The sequence below is a fragment of the Symphalangus syndactylus genome, chromosome 12 (assembly GCF_028878055.3).
Source record: "Symphalangus syndactylus isolate Jambi chromosome 12, NHGRI_mSymSyn1-v2.1_pri, whole genome shotgun sequence".
In the NCBI taxonomy this organism is placed as follows: Eukaryota; Metazoa; Chordata; class Mammalia; order Primates; family Hylobatidae; genus Symphalangus; species Symphalangus syndactylus.
Window position 1 is genome coordinate 115,163,274 of NC_072441.2, and position 19,628 is coordinate 115,182,901.

Genomic DNA, 19,628 nt, shown 5'->3' on the forward strand with positions numbered 1-19,628 from the left:
TCAGATCTGCTCAATCAAAAGTATGGTTTAACTCTGTTAGCTGAATGCACAGATCAGAAAGAAGTTTCACAGAATGATTCTGTGTAGTTTATATTTGGAGACATTCCTTTTTCCACTATTACCCTCTTAGCGCTCCGAATCTCCACCTGCATTTTCTACAGAAAGTGTGTTTCAGAACGGCTCAATCAAAACTAATGTTCAACTCTTTTAGTTGAACCAACAGAACAGAAAGGCGTTTCACACAATTCTTCTGTGTAGTTTTTATTTGTAGACATTCTTTTTCCCAATATTGGCCTCTTAGCGCTCAGAATGTCCAATTGCAGTTTCTACAGAAAGAGTGTTTCAGAAAGGCTCAATCAAAAGTAAGGTTCAACTCTGTTAGTTGAATGCACAGAACAGAAAGAAGTTTCATACAATGCTTCTGTGTAGTTTATATTTGAACATATTCTTTTTTCCACTATTACACACTTAGCGATACGAATGTCCAGTTGCATTTTCTACAGACAGAGTGTTTCAAAACTGCTCAATCAAAAGTATGGTTTAACTCTGTTAGCTGAATGCTCAGATCAGAAAGAAGTTTCACAGAATGCTTCTGTGTAGTTTATATTTGAATATATTCCTTTTTCCACTACTACGCTCTTAGCGCTCCAAATGTCCAGTTGCATTTTCTACAGAAAGAGTGTTCAGATCTGCTCAATCAAAAGTATGGTTTAACTCTGTTAGCTGAATGCACAGATCAGAAAGAAGTTTCACCGAATGATTCTGTGTAGTTTATATTTGAAGACATTCCTTTTTCCACTATTACCCTCTTAGCGCTCCGAATCTCCACTTGCATTTTCTACAAAAAGAGTGTTTCATAACTGCTCAATCAAAAATAGGTTTTATCTCTGTTAACTGAATTTACAGATCAGAAATAAGTTTCACAGAATGCATCTGTGTAGTTTTTATTTGAAGATATTCTTTTTCCCAATGTAGGCCTCTTAGCGCTTAGCATGTCCAATTGCAGTTTCTACAGAAAGAGTGTTTCAGAACGGCTCAATCAAAAGTAAGGTTCAACTCTGTTAGTTGAATGCACAGAACAGAAAGAATTTTCACTGAATGCTACTGTGTAGTTTATATTTGAATATATTCCTTTTTTCACTATTACCCTCTTAGCGCTCCGAATATCCACTTGCATTTTCTACAGAAAGTGTGTTCAGAACTGCGCAATCAAAAGTATGGTTTAACTCTGTTAGCTTAATTAACATATCAAATAAGTTTCACACAATGATTCTGTGTAGTTTTTATTTGAAGATATTATTTTTCCCAATATAGACCTCTTAGCGCTCAGAATGTCCAATTGCAGTTTCTACACAAAGAGTGTTTCAGAAAGGCTCAATCAAATGTAAGGTTCAACTCTGTTAGTTGAATGCACAGAACAGAAAGAAGTTTCATACAATGCTTCTGTGTAGTTTATATTTGAACATATTCTTTTTTCCACTATTACCCACTTAGCGCTACGAATGTCCAGTTGCATTTTCTACAGACAGAGTGTTTCAAAACTGCTCAATCAAAAGTATGGTTTAACTCTGTTAGCTGAATGCTCAGATCAGAAAGAAGTTTCACAGAATGCTTCTGTGTAGTTTATATTTGAATATATTCCTTTTTCCACTACTACTCTCTTAGCACTCCAAATGTCCAGTTGCATTTTCTACAGAAAGAGTGTTCAGATCTGCTCAATCAAAAGTATGGTTTAACTCTGTTAGCTGAATGCACAGATCAGAAAGAAGTTTCACAGAATGATTCTGTGTAGTTTATATTTGGAGACATTCCTTTTTCCACTATTACCCTCTTAGCGCTCCGAATCTCCACCTGCATTTTCTACAGAAAGAGTGTTTCAGAACGGCTCAATCAAAACTAATGTTCAACTCTTTTAGTTGAACCAACAGAACAGAAAGGCGTTTCACACAATTCTTCTGTGTAGTTTTTATTTGTAGACATTCTTTTTTCCAATATTGGCCTCTTAGCGCTCAGAATGTCCAATTGCAGTTTCTACAGAAAGAGTGTTTCAGAAAGGCTCAATCAAAAGTAAGGTTCAACTCTGTTAGTTGAATGCACAGAACAGAAAGAAGTTTCATACAATGCTTCTGTGTAGTTTATATTTGAACATATTCTTTTTTCCACTATTACCCACTTAGCGCTACGAATGTCCAGTTGCATTTTCTACAGACAGAGTGTTTAAAAACTGCTCAATCAAAAGTATGGTTTAACTCTGTTAGCTGAATGCTCAGATCAGAAAGAAGTTTCACAGAATGCTTCTGTGTAGTTTATATTTGAATATATTCCTTTTTCCACTACTACGCTCTTAGCGCTCCAAATGTCCAGTTGCATTTTCTACAGAAAGAGTGTTCAGATCTGCTCAATCAAAAGTATGGTTTAACTCTGTTAGCTGAATGCACAGATCAGAAAGAAGTTTCACCGAATGATTCTGTGTAGTTTATATTTGAAGACATTCCTTTTTCCACTATTACCCTCTTAGCGCTCCGAATCTCCACTTGCATTTTCTACAAAAAGAGTGTTTCATAACTGCTCAATCAAAAATATGTTTTATCTCTGTTAACTGAATTTACAGATCAGAAATAAGTTTCACAGAATGCATCTGTGTAGTTTTTATTTGAAGATATTCTTTTTCCCAATGTAGGCCTCTTAGCGCTTAGCATGTCCAATTGCAGTTTCTACAGAAAGAGTGTTTCAGAACGGCTCAATCAAAAGTAAGGTTCAACTCTGTTAGTTGAATGCACAGAAAAGAAAGAAGTTTCACAGAATGCTACTGTGTAGTTTATATTTGAATATATTCCTTTTTCCACTATTACCCTCTTAGCGCTCCGAATGTCCACTTGCATTTTCTACAGAAAGAGTTTTCAGAACTGCGCAATCAAAAGTATGGTTTAACTCTGTTAGCTTAATGAACATATCAGAAATAAGTTTCACACAATGCTTCTGTGTAGTTTTTATTTGAAGATATTATTTTTCCCAATAGAGGCCTCTTAGCGCTCAGAATGTCCAATTGCAGTTTCTACAGAAAGAGTGTTTCAGAAAGGCTCAATCAAAAGTAAGGTTCAACTCTGTTAGTTGAATGCACAGAACAGTAAGAAGTTTCATACAATGCTTCTGTGTAGTTTATATTTGAACATATTCTTTTTTCCACTATTACCCACTTAGCGCTACGAATGTCCAGTTGCATTTTCTACAGACAGAGTGTTTCAAAACTGCTCAATCAAAAGTATGGTTTAACTCTGTTAGCTGAATTCTCAGATCAGAAAGAAGTTTCACAGAATGCTTCTGTGTAGTTTATATTTGAATATATTCCTCCTTCCACTACTACGCTCTTAGCGCTCCAAATGTCCAGTTGCATTTTCTACAGAAAGAGTGTTCAGATCTGCTCAATCAAAAGTATGGTTTAACTCTGTTAGCTGAATGCACAGATCAGAAAGAAGTTTCACAGAATGATTCTGTGTAGTTTATATTTGGAGACATTCCTTTTTCCACTATTACCCTCTTAGCGCTCCGAATCTCCACTTGCATTTTCTACAGAAAGAGTGTTTCAGAACGGCTCAATCAAAACTAAGGTTCAACTCTTTTAGTTGAAACAGAACAGAAAGAAGTTTCACACAATTCTTCTGTGTAGTTTTTATTTGTAGACATTCTTTTTCCCAATATAGGCCTCCTAGCGCTCAGAATGTCCAATTGCAGTTTCTAGAGAAAGAGTGTTTCAGAACGGCTCAATCAAAAGTAAGGTTCAACTCTGTTAGTTGAATGCACAGAACAGAAAGAAGTTTCATACAATGCTTCTGTGTAGTTTATATTTGAACATATTCTTTTTTCCACTATTACCCACTTAGCGCTACGAATGTCCAGTTGCATTTTCTACAGACAGAGTGTTTCAAAACTCCTCAATCAAAAGTATGGTTTAACTCTGTTAGCTGAATGCTCAGATCAGAAAGAAGTTTCACAGAATGCTTCCGTGAAGTTTATATTTGAATATATTCCTTTTTCCACTACTACTCTCTTAGTGCTCCAAATGTCCAGTTGCATTTTCTACAGAAAGAGTGTTCAGATCTGCTCAATCAAAAGTATGGTTTAACTCTGTTAGCTGAATGCACAGATCAGAAAGAAGTTTCACCGAATGATTCTGTGTAGTTTATATTTGAAGACATTCCTTTTTCCACTATTACCCTCTTAGCGCTCCGAATCTCCACTTGCATTTTCTACAAAAAGAGTGTTTCATAACTGCTCAATCAAAAATATGTTTTATCTCTGTTAACTGAATTTACAGATCAGAAATAAGTTTCACAGAATGCATCTGTGTAGTTTTTATTTGAAGATATTCTTTTTCCCAATGTAGGCCTCTTAGCGCTTAGCATGTCCAATTGCAGTTTCTACAGAAAGAGTGTTTCAGAACGGCTCAATCAAAAGTAAGGTTCAACTCTGTTAGTTGAATGCACAGAACAGAAAGAATTTTCACTGAATGCTACTGTGTAGTTTATATTTGAATATATTCCTTTTTTCACTATTACCCTCTTAGCGCTCCGAATATCCACTTGCATTTTCTACAGAAAGTGTGTTCAGAACTGCGCAATCAAAAGTATGGTTTAACTCTGTTAGCTTAATTAACATATCAAATAAGTTTCACACAATGATTCTGTGTAGTTTTTATTTGAAGATATTATTTTTCCCAATATAGACCTCTTAGCGCTCAGAATGTCCAATTGCAGTTTCTACAGAAAGAGTGTTTCAGAAAGGCTCAATCAAAAGTAAGGTTCAACTCTGTTAGTTGAATGCACAGAACAGAAAGAAGTTTCATACAATGCTTCTGTGTAGTTTATATTTGAACATATTCTTTTTTCCACTATTACCCACTTAGCGCTACGAATGTCCAGTTGCATTTTCTACAGACAGAGTGTTTCAAAACTGCTCAATCAAAAGTATGGTTTAACTCTGTTAGCTGAATGCTCAGATCAGAAAGAAGTTTCACAGAATGCTTCTGTGTAGTTTATATTTGAATATATTCCTTTTTCCACTACTACTCTCTTAGCACTCCAAATGTCCAGTTGCATTTTCTACAGAAAGAGTGTTCAGATCTGCTCAATCAAAAGTATGGTTTAACTCTGTTAGCTGAATGCACAGATCAGAAAGAAGTTTCACAGAATGATTCTGTGTAGTTTATATTTGGAGACATTCCTTTTTCCACTATTAACCTCTTAGCGCTCCGAATCTCCACCTGAATTTCTACAGAAAGAGTGTTTCAGAACGGCTCAATCAAAACTAATGTTCAACTCTTTTAGTTGAACCAACAGAACAGAAAGGCGTTTCACACAATTCTTCTGTGTAGTTTTTATTTGTAGACATTCTTTTTCCCAATATTGGCCTCTTAGCGCTCAGAATGTCCAATTGCAGTTTCTACAGAAAGAGTGTTTCAGAAAGGCTCAATCAAAAGTAAGGTTCAACTCTGTTAGTTGAATGCACAGAACAGAAAGTAGTTTCATACAATGCTTCTGTGTAGTTTATATTTGAACATATTCTTTTTTCCACTATTACCCACTTAGCGATACGAATGTCCAGTTGCATTTTCTACAGACAGAGTGTTTCAAAACTGCTCAATCAAAAGTATGGTTTAACTCTGTTAGCTGAATGCTCAGATCAGAAAGAAGTTTCACAGAATGCTTCTGTGTAGTTTATATTTGAATATATTCCTTTTTCCACTACTACGCTCTTAGCGCTCCAAATGTCCAGTTGCATTTTCTACAGAAAGAGGGTTCAGATCTGCTCAATCAAAAGTATGGTTTAACTCTGTTAGCTGAATGCACAGATAAGAAAGAAGTTTCACCGAATGATTCTGTGTAGTTTATATTTGAAGACATTCCTTTTTCCACTATTACCCTCTTAGCGCTCCGAATCTCCACTTGCATTTTCTACAAAAAGAGTGTTTCATAACTGCTCAATCAAAAATATGTTTTATCTCTGTTAACTGAATTTACAGATCAGAAATAAGTTTCACAGAATGCGTCTGTGTAGTTTTTATTTGAAGATATTCTTTTTCCCAATGTAGGCCTCTTAGCGCTTAGCATGTCCAATTGCAGTTTCTACAGAAAGAGTGTTTCAGAACGGCTCAATCAAAAGTAAGGTTCAACTCTGTTAGTTGAATGCACAGAAAAGAAAGATGTTTCACAGAATGCTACTGTGTAGTTTATATTTGAATATATTCCTTTTTCCACTATTACCCTCTTAGCGCTCCGAATGTCCACTTGCATTTTCTACAGAAAGAGTTTTCAGAAATGCGCAATCAAAAGTATGGTTTAACTCTGTTAGCTTAATGAACATATCAGAAATAAGTTTCACACAATGCTTCTGTGTAGTTTTTATTTGAAGATATTATTTTTCCCAATAGAGGCCTCTTAGCGCTCAGAATGTCCAATTGCAGTTTCTACAGAAAGAGTGTTTCAGAAAGGCTCAATCAAAAGTAAGGTTCAACTCTGTTAGTTGAATGCACAGAACAGAAAGAAGTTTCATACAATGCTTCTGTGTAGTTTATATTTGAACATATTCTTTTTTCCACTATTACCCACTTAGCGCTACGAATGTCCAGTTGCATTTTCTACAGACAGAGTGTTTCAAAACTGCTCAATCAAAAGTATGGTTTAACTCTGTTAGCTGAATTCTCAGATCAGAAAGAAGTTTCACAGAATGCTTCTGTGTAGTTTATATTTGAATATATTCCTCTTTCCACTACTACGCTCTTAGCGCTCCAAATGTCCAGTTGCATTTTCTACAGAAAGAGTGTTCAGATCTGCTCAATCAAAATTATGGTTTAACTCTGTTAGCTGAATGCACAGATCAGAAAGAAGTTTCACAGAATGATTCTGTGTAGTTTATATTTGGAGACATTCCTTTTTCCACTATTACCCTCTTAGCGCTCCGAATCTCCACTTGCATTTTCTACAGAAAGAGTGTTTCAGAACGGCTCAATCAAAACTAAGGTTCAACTCTTTTAGTTGAACAAACAGAACAGAAAGAAGTTTCACAAAATTCTTCTGTGTAGTTTTTATTTGTAAACATTCCTTTTCCCAATATAGGCCTCTTAGTGCTCAGAATGTCCAATTGCAGTTTCTACAGAAAGAGTGTTTCAGAACGGCTCAATCAAAAGTAAGGTTCAACTCTGTTAGTTGAATGCACAGAACAGAAAGAAGTTTCATACAATGCTTCTGTGTAGTTTATATTTGAACATATTCTTTTTTCCACTATTAACCACTTAGCGCTACGAATGTCCAGTTGCATTTTCTACAGACAGAGTGTTTCAAAACTGCTCAATCAAAAGTATGGTTTAACTCTGTTAGCTGAATGCTCAGATCAGAAAGAAGTTTCACAGAATGCTTCCGTGAAGTTTATATTTGAATATATTCCTTTTTCCACTACTACTCTCTTAGCGCTCCAAATGTCCAGTTGCATTTTCTACAGAAAGAGTGTTCAGATCTGCTCAATCAAAAGTATGGTTTAACTCTGTTAGCTGAATGCACAGATCAGAAAGAAGTTTCACCGAATGATTCTGTGTAGTTTATATTTGAAGACATTCCTTTTTCCACTATTAGCCTCTTAGCGCTCCGAATCTCCACTTGCATTTTCTACAAAAAGAGTGTTTCATAACTGCTCAATCAAAAATATGTTTTATCTCTGTTAACTGAATTTACAGATCAGAAATAAGTTTCACAGAATGCATCTGTGTAGTTTTTATTTGAAGATATTCTTTTTCCCAATGTAGGCCTCTTAGCGCTTAGCATGTCCAATTGCAGTTTCTACAGAAAGAGTGTTTCAGAACGGCTCAATCAAAAGTAAGGTTCAATTCTGTTAGTTGAATGCACAGAACAGAAAGAATTTTCACTGAATGCTACTGTGTAGTTTATATTTGAATATATTCCTTTTTTCACTATTACCCTCTTAGCGCTCCGAATATCCACTTGCATTTTCTACAGAAAGTGTGTTCAGAACTGCGCAATCAAAAGTATGGTTTAACTCTGTTAGCTTAATTAACATATCAAATAAGTTTCACACAATGATTCTGTGTAGTTTTTATTTGAAGATATTATTTTTCCCAATATAGACCTCTTAGCGCTCAGAATGTCCAATTGCAGTTTCTACAGAAAGAGTGTTTCAGAAAGGCTCAATCAAAAGTAAGGTTCAACTCTGTTAGTTGAATGCACAGAACAGAAAGAAGTTTCATACAATGCTTCTGTGTAGTTTATATTTGAACATATTCTTTTTTCCACTATTACCCACTTAGCGCTACGAATGTCCAGTTGCATTTTCTACAGACAGAGTGTTTCAAAACTGCTCAATCAAAAGTATGGTTTAACTCTGTTAGCTGAATGCTCAGATCAGAAAGAAGTTTCACAGAATGCTTCTGTGTAGTTTATATTTGAATATATTCCTTTTTCCACTACTACTCTCTTAGCACTCCAAATGTCCAGTTGCATTTTCTACAGAAAGAGTGTTCAGATCTGCTCAATCAAAAGTATGGTTTAACTCTGTTAGCTGAATGCACAGATCAGAATGAAGTTTCACAGAATGATTCTGTGTAGTTTATATTTGGAGACATTCCTTTTTCCACTATTACCCTCTTAGCGCTCCGAATCTCCACCTGCATTTTCTACAGAAAGAGTGTTTCAGAACGGCTCAATCAAAACTAATGTTCAACTCTTTTAGTTGAACCAACAGAACAGAAAGGCGTTTCACACAATTCTTCTGTGTAGTTTTTATTTGTAGACATTCTTTTTCCCAATATTGGCCTCTTAGCGCTCAGAATGTCCAATTGCAGTTTCTACAGAAAGAGTGTTTCAGAAAGGCTCAATCAAAAGTAAGGTTCAACTCTGTTAGTTGAATGCACAGAACAGAAAGAAGTTTCATACAATGCTTCTGTGTAGTTTATATTTGAACATATTCTTTTTTCCACTATTACCCACTTAGCGATACGAATGTCCAGTTGCATTTTCTACAGACAGAGTGTTTCAAAACTGCTCAATCAAAAGTATGGTTTAACTCTGTTAGCTGAATGCTCAGATCAGAAAGAAGTTTCACAGAATGCTTCTGTGTAGTTTATATTTGAATATATTCCTTTTTCCACTACTACGCTCTTAGCGCTCCAAATGTCCAGTTGCATTTTCTACAGAAAGAGTGTTCAGATCTGCTCAATCAAAAGTATGGTTTAATTCTGTTAGCTGAATGCACAGATCAGAAAGAAGTTTCACCGAATTATTCTGTGTAGTTTATATTTGAAGACATTCCTTTTTCCACTTTTACCCTCTTAGCGCTCCGAATCTCCACTTGCATTTTCTACAAAAAGAGTGTTTCATAACTGCTCAATCAAAAATATGTTTTATCTCTGTTAACTGAATTTACAGATCAGAAATAAGTTTCACAGAATGCATCTGTGTAGTTTTTATTTGAAGATATTATTTTTCCCAATGTAGGCCTCTTAGCGCTTAGCATGTCCAATTGCAGTTTCTACAGAAAGAGTGTTTCAGAACGGCTCAATCAAAAGTAAGTTTCAACTCTGTTAGTTGAATGCACAGAACAGAAAGAATTTTCACAGAATGCTACTGTGTTGTTTATATTTGAATATATTCCTTTTTCCACTATTACCCTCTTAGCGCTCCGAATGTCCACTTGAATTTTCTACAGAAAGAGTGTTCAGAACTGCGCAATCAAAAGTATGGTTTAACTCTGTTAGCTTAATGAACATATCAGAAATAAGTTTCACACAATGCTTCTGTGTAGTTTTTATTTGAAGATATTATTTTTCCCAATATAGGCCTCTTAGCGCTCAGAATGTCCAATTGCAGTTTCTACAGAAAGAGTGTTTCAGAAAGGCTCAATCAAAAGTAAGTTTCAACTCTGTTAGTTGAATGAACAGAACAGAAAGAAGTTTCATACAATGCTTCTGTGTAGTTGCTATTTGAACATATTCTTTTTTCCACTATTACCCACTTAGCGCTACGAATGTCCAGTTGCATTTTCTACAGACAGAGTGTTTCAAAACTGCTCAATCAAAAGTATGGTTTAACTCTGTTAGCTGAATGCTCAGATCAGAAAGAAGTTTCACAGAATGCTTCTGTGTAGTTTATATTTGAATATATTCCTTTTTCCACTACTACGCTCTTAGCGCTCCAAATGTCCAGTTGCATTTTCTACAGAAAGAGTGTTCAGATCTGCTCAATCAAAAGTATGGTTTAACTCTGTTAGCTGAATGCACAGATCAGAAAGAAGTTTCACTGAATGATTCTGTGTAGTTTATATTTGAAGACATTCTTTTTCCACTATTACCCACTTAGCGCTCCGAATCTCCACTTGCATTTTCTACAAAAAGAGTGTTTCATAACTGCTCAATCAAAAATATGTTTTATCTCTGTTACCTGAATTTACAGATCAGAAATGAGTTTCACAGAATGCATCTGTGTAGTTTTTATTTGAAGATATTCTTTTTCCCAATGTAGGCCTCTTAGCGCTTAGCATGTCCAATTGCAGTTTCTACAGAAAGAGTGTTTCAGAACGGCTCAATCAAAAGTAAGGTTCAACTCTGTTAGTTGAATGCACAGAACAGAAAGAATTTTCACACAATGCTACTGTGTAGTTTATATTTGTATATATTCCTTTTTCCACTATTACCCTCTTAGCGCTCCGAATGTCCACTTGCATTTTCTACAGAAAGAGTGTTCAGAACTGCGCAATCAAAAGTATGGTTTAACTCTGTTAGCTTAATGAACAAATCAGAAATAAGTTTCACACAATGCTTCTGTGTAGTTTTTATTTGAAGATATTATTTTTCCCAATAGAGTCCTCTTAGCGCTCAGAATGTCCAATTGCAGTTTCTACAGAAAGAGTGTTTAAGAAAGGCTCAATCAAAAGTCAGGTTCAACTCTGTTAGTTGAATGCACAGAACAGAAAGAAGTTTCATACAATGCTTCTGTGTAGTTTATATTTGAACATATTCTTTTTTCCACAATTACCCACTTAGAGCTACGAATGTCCAGTTGCATTTTCTACAGACAGAGTGTTTCAAAACTGCTCAATCAAAAGTATGGTTTAACTCTGTTAGCTGAATGCTCAGATCAGAAAGAAGTTTCACAGAATGCTTCTGTGTAGTTTATATTTGAATATATTCCTTTTTCCACTACTACTCTCTTAGCGCTCCAAATGTCCAGTTGCATTTTCTACAGAAAGAGTGTTCAGATCTGCTCAATCAAAAGTATGGTTTAACTCTGTTAGCTGAATGCACAGATCAGAAAGAAGTTTCACAGAATGATTCTGTGTAGTTTATATTTGGAGACATTCCTTTTTCCACTATTTCCCTCTTAGCGCTCCGAATCTCCACTTACATTTTCTACAGAAAGAGTGATTCAGAACGGCTCAATCAAAACTAAGGTTCAACTCTTTTAGTTGAACAAACAGAACAGAAAGAAGTTTCACACAATTCTTCTGTGTAGTTTTTATTAGTAGACATTCTTTTTCCCAATATAGGCCTCCTAGCGCTCAGAATGTCCAATTGCACTTTCTAGAGAAAGAGTGTTTCAGAACGGCTCAATCAAAAGTAAGGTTCAACTCTGTTAGTTGAATGCACAGAACAGAAAGAAGTTTCATACAATGCTTCTGTGTAGTTTATATTTGAACATATTCTTTATTCCACTATTACCCACTTAGCGCTACGAATGTCCAGTTGCATTTTCTACAGACAGAGTGTTTCAAAACGGCTCAATCAAAAGTATGGTTTAACTCTGTTAGCTGAATGCTCAGATCAGAAAGAAGTTTCACAGAATGCTTCCGTGAAGTTTATATTTGAATATATTCCTTTTTCCACTACCACTCTCTTAGCGCTCCAAATGTCCAGTTGCATTTTCTACAGAAAGAGTGTTCAGATCTGCTCAATCAAAAGTATGGTTTAACTCTGTTAGCTGAATGCACAGATCAGAAAGAAGTTTCACCGAATGATTCTGTGTAGTTTATATTTGAAGACATTCCTTTTTCCACTATTACCCTCTTAGCGCTCCGAATCTCCACTTGCATTTTCTACAAAAAGAGTGTTTCATAACTGCTCAATCAAAAATATGTTTTATCTCTGTTAACTGAATTTACAGATCAGAAATAAGTTTCACAGAATGCATCTGTGTAGTTTTTATTTAAAGATATTCTTTTTCCCAATGTAGGCCTCTTAGCGCATAGCATGTCCAATTGCAGTTTCTACAGAAAGAGTGTTTCAGAACGGCTCAATCAAAAGTAAGGTTCAACTCTGTTAGTTGAATGCACAGAACAGAAAGAATTTTCACTGAATGCTACTGTGTAGTTTATATTTGAATATATTCCTTTTTTCACTATTACCCTCTTAGCGCTCCGAATATCCACTTGCATTTTCTACAGAAAGTGTGTTCAGAACTGCGCAATCAAAAGTATGGTTTAACTCTGTTAGCTTAATTAACATATCAAATAAGTTTCACACAATGATTCTGTGTAGTTTTTATTTGAAGATATTATTTTTCCCAATATAGACCTCTTAGCGCTCAGAATGTCCAATTGCAGTTTCTACAGAAAGAGTGTTTCAGAAAGGCTCAATCAAAAGTAAGGTTCAACTCTGTTAGTTGAATGCACAGAACAGAAAGAAGTTTCATACAATGCTTCTGTGTAGTTTATATTTGAACATATTCTTTTTTCCACTATTACCCACTTAGCGCTACGAATGTCCAGTTGCATTTTCTACAGACAGAGTGTTTCAAAACTGCTCAATCAAAAGTATGGTTTAACTCTGTTAGCTGAATGCTCAGATCAGAAAGAAGTTTCACAGAATGCTTCTGTGTAGTTTATATTTGAATATATTCCTTTTTCCACTACTACTCTCTTAGCACTCCAAATGTCCAGTTGCATTTTCTACAGAAAGAGTGTTCAGATCTGCTCAATCAAAAGTATGGTTTAACTCTGTTAGCTGAATGCACAGATCAGAATGAAGTTTCACAGAATGATTCTGTGTAGTTTATATTTGGAGACATTCCTTTTTCCACTATTACCCTCTTAGCGCTCCGAATCTCCACCTGCATTTTCTACAGAAAGAGTGTTTCAGAACGGCTCAATCAAAACTAATGTTCAACTCTTTTAGTTGAACCAACAGAACAGAAAGGCGTTTCACACAATTCTTCTGTGTAGTTTTTATTTGTAGACATTCTTTTTCCCAATATTGGCCTCTTAGCGCTCAGAATGTCCAATTGCAGTTTCTACAGAAAGAGTGTTTCAGAAAGGCTCAATCAAAAGTAAGGTTCAACTCTGTTAGTTGAATGCACAGAACAGAAAGAAGTTTCATACAATGCTTCTGTGTAGTTTATATTTGAACATATTCTTTTTTCCACTATTACCCACTTAGCGATACGAATGTCCAGTTGCATTTTCTACAGACAGAGTGTTTCAAAACTGCTCAATCAAAAGTATGGTTTAACTCTGTTAGCTGAATGCTCAGATCAGAAAGAAGTTTCACAGAATGCTTCTGTGTAGTTTATATTTGAATATATTCCTTTTTCCACTACTACGCTCTTAGCGCTCCAAATGTCCAGTTGCATTTTCTACAGAAAGAGTGTTCAGATCTGCTCAATCAAAAGTATGGTTTAATTCTGTTAGCTGAATGCACAGATCAGAAAGAAGTTTCACCGAATTATTCTGTGTAGTTTATATTTGAAGACATTCCTTTTTCCACTTTTACCCTCTTAGCGCTCCGAATCTCCACTTGCATTTTCTACAAAAAGAGTGTTTCATAACTGCTCAATCAAAAATATGTTTTATCTCTGTTAACTGAATTTACAGATCAGAAATAAGTTTCACAGAATGCATCTGTGTAGTTTTTATTTGAAGATATTTTTTTTCCCAATGTAGGCCTCTTAGCGCTTAGCATGTCCAATTGCAGTTTCTACAGAAAGAGTGTTTCAGAACGGCTCAATCAAAAGTAAGTTTCAACTCTGTTAGTTGAATGCACAGAACAGAAAGAATTTTCACAGAATGCTACTGTGTTGTTTATATTTGAATATATTCCTTTTTCCACTATTACCCTCTTAGCGCTCCGAATGTCCACTTGAATTTTCTACAGAAAGAGTGTTCAGAACTGCGCAATCAAAAGTATGGTTTAACTCTGTTAGCTTAATGAACATATCAGAAATAAGTTTCACACAATGCTTCTGTGTAGTTTTTATTTGAAGATATTATTTTTCCCAATATAGGCCTCTTAGCGCTCAGAATGTCCAATTGCAGTTTCTACAGAAAGAGTGTTTCAGAAAGGCTCAATCAAAAGTAAGTTTCAACTCTGTTAGTTGAATGAACAGAACAGAAAGAAGTTTCATACAATGCTTCTGTGTAGTTGCTATTTGAACATATTCTTTTTTCCACTATTACCCACTTAGCGCTACGAATGTCCAGTTGCATTTTCTACAGACAGAGTGTTTCAAAACTGCTCAATCAAAAGTATGGTTTAACTCTGTTAGCTGAATGCTCAGATCAGAAAGAAGTTTCACAGAATGCTTCTGTGTAGTTTATATTTGAATATATTCCTTTTTCCACTACTACGCTCTTAGCGCTCCAAATGTCCAGTTGCATTTTCTACAGAAAGAGTGTTCAGATCTGCTCAATCAAAAGTATGGTTTAACTCTGTTAGCTGAATGCACAGATCAGAAAGAAGTTTCACTGAATGATTCTGTGTAGTTTATATTTGAAGACATTCTTTTTCCACTATTACCCACTTAGCGCTCCGAATCTCCACTTGCATTTTCTACAAAAAGAGTGTTTCATAACTGCTCAATCAAAAATATGTTTTATCTCTGTTACCTGAATTTACAGATCAGAAATGAGTTTCACAGAATGCATCTGTGTAGTTTTTATTTGAAGATATTCTTTTTCCCAATGTAGGCCTCTTAGCGCTTAGCATGTCCAATTGCAGTTTCTACAGAAAGAGTGTTTCAGAACGGCTCAATCAAAAGTAAGGTTCAACTCTGTTAGTTGAATGCACAGAACAGAAAGAATTTTCACACAATGCTACTGTGTAGTTTATATTTGTATATATTCCTTTTTCCACTATTACCCTCTTAGCGCTCCGAATGTCCACTTGCATTTTCTACAGAAAGAGTGTTCAGAACTGCGCAATCAAAAGTATGGTTTAACTCTGTTAGCTTAATGAACAAATCAGAAATAAGTTTCACACAATGCTTCTGTGTAGTTTTTATTTGAAGATATTATTTTTCCCAATAGAGTCCTCTTAGCGCTCAGAATGTCCAATTGCAGTTTCTACAGAAAGAGTGTTTAAGAAAGGCTCAATCAAAAGTCAGGTTCAACTCTGTTAGTTGAATGCACAGAACAGAAAGAAGTTTCATACAATGCTTCTGTGTAGTTTATATTTGAACATATTCTTTTTTCCACAATTACCCACTTAGAGCTACGAATGTCCAGTTGCATTTTCTACAGACAGAGTGTTTCAAAACTGCTCAATCAAAAGTATGGTTTAACTCTGTTAGCTGAATGCTCAGATCAGAAAGAAGTTTCACAGAATGCTTCTGTGTAGTTTATATTTGAATATATTCCTTTTTCCACTACTACTCTCTTAGCGCTCCAAATGTCCAGTTGCATTTTCTACAGAAAGAGTGTTCAGATCTGCTCAATCAAAAGTATGGTTTAACTCTGTTAGCTGAATGCACAGATCAGAAAGAAGTTTCACAGAATGATTCTGTGTAGTTTATATTTGGAGACATTCCTTTTTCCACTATTTCCCTCTTAGCGCTCCGAATCTCCACTTACATTTTCTACAGAAAGAGTGATTCAGAACGGCTCAATCAAAACTAAGGTTCAACTCTTTTAGTTGAACAAACAGAACAGAAAGAAGTTTCACACAATTCTTCTGTGTAGTTTTTATTAGTAGACATCCTTTTTCCCAATATAGGCCTCCTAGCGCTCAGAATGTCCAATTGCACTTTCTAGAGAAAGAGTGTTTCAGAACGGCTCAATCAAAAGTAAGGTTCAACTCTGTTAGTTGAATGCACAGAACAGAAAGAAGTTTCATACAATGCTTCTGTGTAGTTTATATTTGAACATATTCTTTATTCCACTATTACCCACTTAGCGCTACGAATGTCCAGTTGCATTTTCTACAGACAGAGTGTTTCAAAACTGCTCAATCAAAAGTATGGTTTAACTCTGTTAGCTGAATGCTCAGATCAGAAAGAAGTTTCACAGAATGCTTCCGTGAAGTTTATATTTGAATATATTCCTTTTTCCACTACCACTCTCTTAGCGCTCCAAATGTCCAGTTGCATTTTCTACAGAAAGAGTGTTCAGATCTGCTCAATCAAAAGTATGGTTTAACTCTGTTAGCTGAATGCACAGATCAGAAAGAAGTTTCACCGAATGATTCTGTGTAGTTTATATTTGAAGACATTCCTTTTTCCACTATTACCCTCTTAGCGCTCCGAATCTCCACTTGCATTTTCTACAAAAAGAGTGTTTCATAACTGCTCAATCAAAAATATGTTTTATCTCTGTTAACTGAATTTACAGATCAGAAATAAGTTTCACAGAATGCATCTGTGTAGTTTTTATTTAAAGATATTCTTTTTCCCAATGTAGGCCTCTTAGCGCATAGCATGTCCAATTGCAGTTTCTACAGAAAGAGTGTTTCAGAACGGCTCAATCAAAAGTAAGGTTCAACTCTGTTAGTTGAATGCACAGAACAGAAAGAATTTTCACTGAATGCTACTGTGTAGTTTATATTTGAATATATTCCTTTTTTCACTATTACCCTCTTAGCGCTCCGAATATCCACTTGCATTTTCTACAGAAAGTGTGTTCAGAACTGCGCAATCAAAAGTATGGTTTAACTCTGTTAGCTTAATTAACATATCAAATAAGTTTCACACAATGATTCTGTGTAGTTTTTATTTGAAGATATTATTTTTCCCAATATAGACCTCTTAGCGCTCAGAATGTCCAATTGCAGTTTCTACAGAAAGAGTGTTTCAGAAAGGCTCAATCAAAAGTAAGGTTCAACTCTGTTAGTTGAATGCACAGAACAGAAAGAAGTTTCATACAATGCTTCTGTGTAGTTTATATTTGAACATATTCTTTTTTCCACTATTACCCACTTAGCGCTACGAATGTCCAGTTGCATTTTCTACAGACAGAGTGTTTCAAAACTGCTCAATCAAAAGTATGGTTTAACTCTGTTAGCTGAATGCTCAGATCAGAAAGAAGTTTCACAGAATGCTTCCGTGAAGTTTATATTTGAATATATTCCTTTTTCCACTACTACTCTCTTAGCGCTCCAAATGTCCAGTTGCATTTTCTACAGAAAGAGTGTTCAGATCTGCTCAATCAAAAGTATGGTTTAACTCTGTTAGCTGAATGCACAGATCAGAAAAAAGTTTCACAGAATGATTCTGTGTAGTTTATATTTGGAGACATTCCTTTTTCCACTATTACCCTCTTAGCGCTCCGAATCTCCACTTGCATTTTCTACAGAAAGATTGTTTCAGAACGGCTCAATCAAAACTAAGGTTCAACTCTTTTAGTTGAACAAACAGAACAGAAAGAAATTTCACACAATTCTTCTGTGTAGTTTTTATTTGTAGACATTCCTTTTCCCAATATAGGCCTCTTAGCGCTCAGAATGTCCAATTGCAGTTTCTACAGAGAGAGTGTTTCAGAACGGCTCAATCAAATGTAAGGTTCAACTCTGTTAGTTGAATGCACAGAACAGAAAGAAGTTTCATACAATGCTTCTGTGTAGTTTATATTTGAACATATTCTTTTTTCCACTATTACCCACTTAGCGCTACGAATGTCCAGTTGCATTTTCTACAGACAGAGTGTTTCAAAACTGCTCAATCAAAAGTATGGTTTAACTCTGTTAGCTGAATGCTCAGATCAGAAAGAAGTTTCACAGAATGCTTCTGTGTAGTTTATATTTGAATATATTCCTTTTTCCACTACTACGCTCTTAGCGCTCCAAATGTCCAGTTGCATTTTCTACAGAAAGAGTGTTCAGATCTGCTCAATCAAAAGTATGGTTTAACTCTGTTAGCTGAATGCACAGATCAGAAAGAAGTTTCACCGAATGATTCTGTGTAGTTTATATTTGAAGACATTCCTTTTTCCACTATTACCCCCTTAGCGCTCCGAATCTCCACTTGCATTTTCTACAAAAAGAGTGTTTCATAACTGCTCAATCAAAAATATGTTTTATCTCTGTTAACTGAATTTACAGATCAGAAATAAGTTTCACAGAATGCATCTGTGTAGTTTTTATTTGAAGATATTCTTTTTCCCAATGTAGGCCTCTTAGCGCTTAGCATGTCCAATTGCAGTTTCTACAGAAAGAGTGTTTCAGAACGGCTCAATCAAAAGTAAGGTTCAACTCTGTTAGTTGAATGCACAGAAAAGAAAGAAGTTTCACAGAATGCTACTGTGTAGTTTATATTTGCATATATTCCTTTTTCCACTATTACCCTCTTAGCGCTCCGAATGTCCACTTGCATTTTCTACAGAAAGAGTGTTCAGAACTGCGCAATCAAAATTATGGTTTAACTCTGTTAGCTTAATGAACATATCAGAAATAAGTTTCACACAATGCTTCTGTGTAGTTTTTATTTGAAGATATTATTTTTCCCAATATAGGCCTCTTAGCGCTCAGAATGTCCAATTGCAGTTTCTACAGAAAGAGTGTTTCAGAAAGGCTCAATCAAAACTAAGGTTCAACTCTGTTAGTTGAATGCACAGAACAGAAAGAAGTTTCATACAATGCTTCTGTGTAGTTTATATTTGAACATATTCTTTTTTCCACTATTACCCACTTAGCGCTACGAATGTCCAGTTGCATTTTCTACAGACAGAGTGTTTCAAAACTGCTCAATCAAAAGTATGGTTTAACTCAGTTAGCTGAATGTTCAGATCAGAAAGAAGTTTCACAGAATGCTTCTGTGTAGTTTATATTTGAATATATTCCTTTTTCCACTATTACTCTCTTAGCGCTCCAAATGTCCAGTTGCATTTTCTACAGAAAGAGTGTTCAGATCTGCTCAATCAAAAGTATGGTTTAACTCTGTTAGCTGAATGCACAGATCAGAAAGATGTTTCACCGAATGATTCTGTGTAGTTTATATTTGGAGACATTCCTTTTTCCACTATTACCCTCTTAGCGCTCCGAATCTCCACTTGCATTTTCTACAGAAAGAGTGTTTCAGAATGGCTCAATCAAAACTAAGGTTCAACTCTTTTAGTTGAACACACAGAACAGAAAGAAGTTTCACACAATTCTTCTGTGTAGTTTTTATTTGTAGACATTCCTTTTCCCAATATATGCCTCTTAGCGCTCAGAATGTCCTATTGCAGTTTCTACAGAAAGAGTGTTTCAGAACGGCTCAATCAAAAGTAAGGTTCAACTCTGTTAGTTGAATGCACAGAACAGAAAGAAGTTTCATACAATGCTTCTGTGTAGTTTATATTTGAACATATTCATTTTTCCACTATTACCCACTTAGCGCTACGAATGTCCAGTTGCATTTTCTACAGACAGAGTGTTTCAAAACTGCTCA